Source organism: Ipomoea triloba, chromosome 3 (assembly GCF_003576645.1).
Source record: "Ipomoea triloba cultivar NCNSP0323 chromosome 3, ASM357664v1".
Taxonomy (NCBI): domain Eukaryota; kingdom Viridiplantae; phylum Streptophyta; class Magnoliopsida; order Solanales; family Convolvulaceae; genus Ipomoea; species Ipomoea triloba.
In genome coordinates, this window is record NC_044918.1 from 15,543,496 (window position 1) to 15,550,465 (window position 6,970).

Consider the following 6,970-nt stretch of genomic DNA (forward strand, 5'->3'; position numbering starts at 1 on the left):
TAGAACTAAATACAACACATTTAAAATATTAAAGCTAAATATGAAATTGACATAATAATTGAGAACTTAAAATGGAATTATCATTTCATATATATATATATATATATATATATATATATATATAAAATTCATTATTGCAAAGAAAAATAGAAAAAGAGGTACAATAATATGTAGGGTTCATTGGATTAATGGCCTGATGAGAGAATCCACTTAATTGCTGGCCTCTTAGCTTTCCATTTTAATTTATTAAACAAAACAAAAAATCTAATAAGTGGTTTAGTGATTTACCATTTGCATAATTGCATCTATAGAGTATCCTATCCATCGATGATATCCATTACTTCAAATAATTTATGATGCTATATTATTGCTTTCAAAAAAAAAAAATGATGCTATATTATTTATGTTCATACATATTACATGTAATATAATTGAATGGATTTAGAGATGTCAACAAAACGGCGTGGTGCAGGATTAGAGGCACATCCTTGTCCTTATCTCCAAATCTTTGGGCCCTGTAAATAATCAGCCTATCAGTTAATTTTGACTTATTTGACCACTATTAGTTGTTTGGTTAATAAGCTTTTTGTAACTCTAAAATACTAAAATTCAAAAGGCTACTCAAAGCAGCATTTTCAATTAGCTTTTTGAGAAAAAAATTTTATAACAAACAGCTATCAGCTAACAGCTAATCTATCAAACAATTTTTTACAATCAGCTAATGTTATTAACAAATCATACCTTCTAACTCAAACAGCCAACCCAATCAGCCAACAGCCATTTACCAAACAGGGCCTTTTTCTATCAGGTATGAAAAGACTCTCCATCTATTCCTATAAAGATTCTCTAAACGCACAAAGACTTTTAACATTTTTCACGTTTTGTTTTATTTTTATTTTCTTGAAAAACAATCATGAATTTGTCATAACCCCATGCATGTCTTTATCTTCAACCACTTGTTGCAATTGATGTAGGAATAATTATATTATGAAAATAAATACCTTAGGTTTCGCAGGACCACGAATTTTTGAGGGGGAGGAGTAAGGTTTAAATTTGTTTTGGTATTTGATTTGCAACCCAACCCTGTTTTGATATACAATTAACTTTCTCTAAAAGGGTATTATATATATAGTTATATACTAGTCCGTGCAAACCCACTTTCATTTTCAATGTGCAACAAAAGCTTCTTCAAAGCCCTTTCCACATTCATTTTTCAAATCAAATGAGTTTATTTTAAGACAATTTCTCATTAACCCATTATTCGTTTTGAGCGTATAGCATATTAATTTTTTCGTCTTACTTCGAAGAACCGGATTCACTTTGACCCGACTCAAATCAGATGTAGAGCCCACTACTATTTGTACCACAAAATAGGCATTTAAAATTTCATTTTATGCTCTTTTTTTTCAAACAATTAATACTTCACTCTCATCATTTATAATAATAATAATAATAATAATAATAATAATAATAATAATAATAATAACAATAATAATAATAATAATAATAATAACAATAATAATAATAATAATAATAATAATAATATTCTCACATGTCTTGGACCTTCCCGCTTGCACATTTGAATTAGTTTGAGATGAAAAGCACTATATTCAACAATAGACAAATTAAACCATATCTAAGCTTTATATATACACACACACATTAAGAATGAGAATGCAATTAATGATTACATGTTTGAATTGGTTGTTGACTTGAGGAGTTAATGGTTATAGGTAATGCATTAACAAACATGATTAACACAAATTATTAGCTACAAAACAAGTATCACGTGGTACTGCCATTCATTTTTTAAATTAATGGGTGGATTTACACATAAAGCTAGATAAATAGCAACATATATAGTTAACACTTAACACATTTGTGAAATAGATTAAGAATGAAATATATAATAATGCCTCTAAAAAATATACTCCGTATCTTTTATCATTTGATTCAATTCAATTTTATATTCTTAAGAATATATATTGAGTTATTCTCCTACATACATACATATAATACATATATATACTCATACATACACATATGTACATACATGTGAGGGGTCATTTTGGAACATTATAGGATGCACCACCAGTTTGAATCAAGTCAAAGCTAAGTGGGATTGGATATGGAGAAGAATTTTGTATATTTATACGTCCAAATTAGATAATGCATGAGTAAACTGACATAAAATAGACAGTTGAATGATCGTTTTGAGTGGAGTCCACTATTGATCTGAGTTGAGTCGAAGTAAATTTTGATTCTTTAATTTGAGGAGAAGAATTTTGTATATTTATATACTCAAAATGAATAATGGTTATATGAAAATTAAAATTTTGAAGGGAAAAATGATCAAATAGGCCTCGGACATTACCTAAGAAGTAATTAAATTAGACCCCTAAACTTTTTAAAGTTGCAGTTAAACCCATCAACATTGTATTTTGGTGCAATGAAGTCTAATTAAAAACCAGCTAGTAACCTGCTATCACAAGTCACTAAGGGTTCTGACAACCTCAAGTGATATTTTCGGAATAAAAACTATCGGTGATCGGAGAACTAGCACCGGTCACCATGGATACTGAGAAAGAAGGCGACTAGTGGTCGCCATTCTCAGAAGAAAGCGACCTAGTGGTTGCCTTCTTTCTCGGTATTCATGACGACCGACAAATCGGTCGTTTTGTCGTCAAAAATATCACCGAAGATTGCCGGAATTCTAGTGACTTGTAATCGATAGCAAGTCACTAACCAGTTTTTGAAATTCATTGCATCAAAATACAATGTTGATGAGTTTAATTGATACTTAAAAAAGTTTAGGAGGCCTAATTGACTTCTTAGGTAATATATATTCGATGGCCTATTTGACCTTTTGTCCCTTAAAAGTATAACAATAAAGTGTTTTTTTTTTTTTTTTTTTTTTTTTAGTTAGAGCTTGCCAAAGACTTGAAAAGGCATTTAACGAAAAATTATATAGATTTGAACAAGTATAAATATGTTGTATCCAACGAATATGTATTTTTTTTCCTGCAAATACTCATTTGTGCACTAGTGTATAAGCATTTGGAGCATATAGGTTAATTGATGCATATTTTGTGACATATCTGCGTCGCCAATCTTTAAAATAGAAGTGATAGATAAGCCCTTAAATTTTGGGTTTAAACTTACGAATAATCTTTTAATTTCACAAAACTTCTTTTTATATACATAAAATAAAAATTTTATACACTAATAAAAGAGTAAAACCTTAGCTAATATGATATTCATCATATCTATTATCTAATAATAATGATTAGCGATTAAAAAAAAAAAAGAGAGAGAAAATATTAATTTGAATAAATTACATATTGCGTAAAAAAAAAAACTTAACTTTAGTAAGTTAAAAAAATTAGTGTTTGAACCTATTTAAAAGTGAACATGATATAAAAGTTTAAGTTCTTAGATCGTCATCCATTCACTCACATAGTCAAATAGGCGTCATATTTCTTCTATATTAATGCATGGAAAATATCTTTATTTATTTTGCTATTTGTTTCTATGCCCAAGTTTTCTGATTTGAACCCTCGTCTTGTCACAAGTGTTAAGCGAAACTTCTCATTTACTAGACCAATGTTATGAGGCGAGATCAGAGTGATTTTTTTTTTTTCCTTTCGATCTATTTTGTACTTAAAATGACTGAAAGAAAATGACGTACTTCTCCAAACCCAACAAAAATGATTTCAAATTAATATATTATATACATTCAGTTAACATATTATTTATCTATTATATGACATTAATAATCTAGATAGGATTCACAATGTGCATGTATATTTTACAAACATTTTTCCTCTTTAATTTTCATACGGAATATCATATATCAATAGTATCAAGTATGAAAATATGAGGTAGGTTAAGCTGCTTTCAAATGTGTACAAATAACCAACTTTTAAAAGCGTGGCCAACCAATAAAAACATGGAAAACATAGTAAAAAGGGACTAAGTTATGATCAACTAACCATATTTGCAAGTGAGCACATACTACAAATATGTATATGTATTGCTCATTATATGTTTATAATTAGGCAGACATCGTTGTTACGTATAATCCTACGAAATATGATAAAGCGTAACTGTTGGGTGGGATTCTAAGCACATTCAACTAATTACCTTAAACATCAAAGAAAGTTTCATGACTGCATCATACACGGTTACACTCCGATCTGATCTAAACCTAATTAAGCATGCATCACACCAAACTTTATCATGTGCTTCCTTACGATTATGAGTTTCATCCTTCAGATCCCCATTCTCGAAAAAAGCATATAACGACAACCCGCTTTTTTTTTTTTGGGGTGGCATCGCTGGATTGTAGGCAACTCTATTGGGTGTGACAGCTGGCCTGGAGATTTAAGATTGCTCCTTACCTAAAGCCAAGGATCGAAACCTTGACCTTTGGTTAAGGATCGAATCCTTGATATTTGGTTAAGGATATATATAATGGAGATTTAAGACTGCCTCCATACACAGTGATATGCTTTAATCATACTTGAGTAAACCAAAACATGATTATGGGGTGTGTGTTAAATAACTGTTAGCTGATTGGGTTAATGGTTTGACTAGTTGATAGGATTAGCTGATTGTAGACATATATTTGGTAAATGAGTTGTTAGCTGATAGTTGATTACATACAAAATGACTTTCTCAAAAAGCTACTCAAGTTGTTACAAAAAGTTAATTAATCGATCAAATAATCATATAGGTTGTTTGACCAATTCAAACAGCTAATAGTGGTCAAACAAATCAAAATTGACTATAAACTAACTATTTTACCAAATAAGACTTATGTACGGTATCAATGCCATCAGACCACAGGTTGTTTATGTCAATTTTAGTAATTGTTGAGAAGGCACCTTGTATGTGCTAGTTGGGTAAAAAACTATCTGACCCTCCTGGAAAGGATTGGGACTATATGTAATTAGAACATTCCACCGGCCACTTAATAGTTACGTACTCCATATCTTTAAATATTAAAAGAATTATATATAACGTGAGAAAGAAATTAAATGAGCAAATTAATTAAAGCTAGCTAGCTGAATAATCTCCCACTTCGTTCTATTTATTTATTGTTATTTTTGTGATTTTTGTTGTTTAAATTAAAGAAAGCCAAAGTGGGGAACACTTCATCAATAATTACATTGGGTCTGATAGACTAGCATTAACGTGTCATGAGGAAGGTGACAAGCATCCAACTTGGATATATAAATATAAATAATGTATATTATTGAAATATTATTGTATCACTAAATGGGGTGTGATTCGATTGAGTTTTTGTAATTTTATTTCTATTTCTTGCATGAAACTGATTGAGGAGTGGTGGTCCGATTAATCATCCTAATCATTTCTTCCACGCAATAAATGAGGTTGGGTTCAACATTCAAATAAGATCTTCTAACTCCAAGCCTCCCTCCTGTCAAAGAACTTGTGGTCTAGTGACACCCGGTTGCACCCCACATGAGAGGGGTGGGTTCGAGCTTCAGTGGAGATGATATTAGCTCTTTATGCTTCATTTGGTTTAGAAAGTAGTTATGAACAGATACTACATTGTAACAGAGTCAATAGTACTAAAAAAAAAAAAGAACAAAAAAAAACTCCAAGCCTCCTAGAACCTCCACATTTCGACCCGACAAAATAGTGAAGGAGTAAATCACAGTAAATCAATAACCCATTAGGTGAGAGGATCAATATCTACTCAACCCATTGGGTGTAACCGTGTAGGGACACACTTGTGTGAGACTGTCTCATGTGTCTCTATCTATAGGACGAGCCAGATCAACCTAATTTGGGTCATAAAAATCAACCAAAAACCAACTCATAACAGTAACTATAACCAAAACTATATATGTTGACCCAATCCGTCTTACGGATTAAGACACGTGAGATGATCTCACACAAATTTTTACCTTGGAGGTAACTCCCACACCGCAGTTGTTAGTTTCGATCCCAACACCTACACTTTCTCACCGGCCTCATGATGCACAAAAGTTTCATGACTCATTGCCTACACAGATGCCACCATGTAATTGGATAAATTTGAAAATAATAATAATAATAATAATAATAATAATAATAATAATAATAATAATAATAATAATTTTCTTATCATTTTTATGCACCAAAATAACAATAATGGAAAAAGATTATGACACCTTTAGTTTTTTAGTTTTGTCTGTGATTATGAAACTACCTTATTTTCTGCCACAGATGCGAGAGAATGGGGTAGGGGATAAGGACAATTCGGGGAGCAAGGAACACCCTCCCTGCCATATATACATTTAACACTTTAGTTAAAATTATCTTAGTTTGAATGATGTTTTAAATTTTTTAAGATGTATAATTTTATAGGGAATTTAACTAGTACTTTTTGTACCAAGTATAATCAAGTATGTTATCGAGTTCTATTAACATTTATTCCCGCAATATCAATATATACCTTTTGTATAAAATATAATCAAATATGTTACGGAGTATTTGGATTATACCGAGTTTTATCAACATTTATTCTCAGAATATTTAATGCAACCAGACATACCATCTATAGTTGTACCTAATGCAAATGGCATTAGTACCCAAGGCACGGGGATGGAGATATGAGTGAAAATCAGGGTGGCTAATATGTCATATATTCGTAAATGTGGTGTAAATTCAGTGTCTCAACATGTAAATGTAGTAATTTAACAGAACGCTAACATGCATTAAGAACTGAACTTGTCATTTCACTAAACACATATAAACAAAATAATTACGGAGTATAGATTAAACCTAGAATGGAGTTACAAGTAAGGGGGCTAAAACTATAAACTTTTCCTGATAATAGTACCCACCCAATTACTTATTTGCTCATTGCGTGACGCAGGAAGCAATAATTACTTTATACATATATATATATATATATATATATATATATATATATATATATATATATATATATATATAT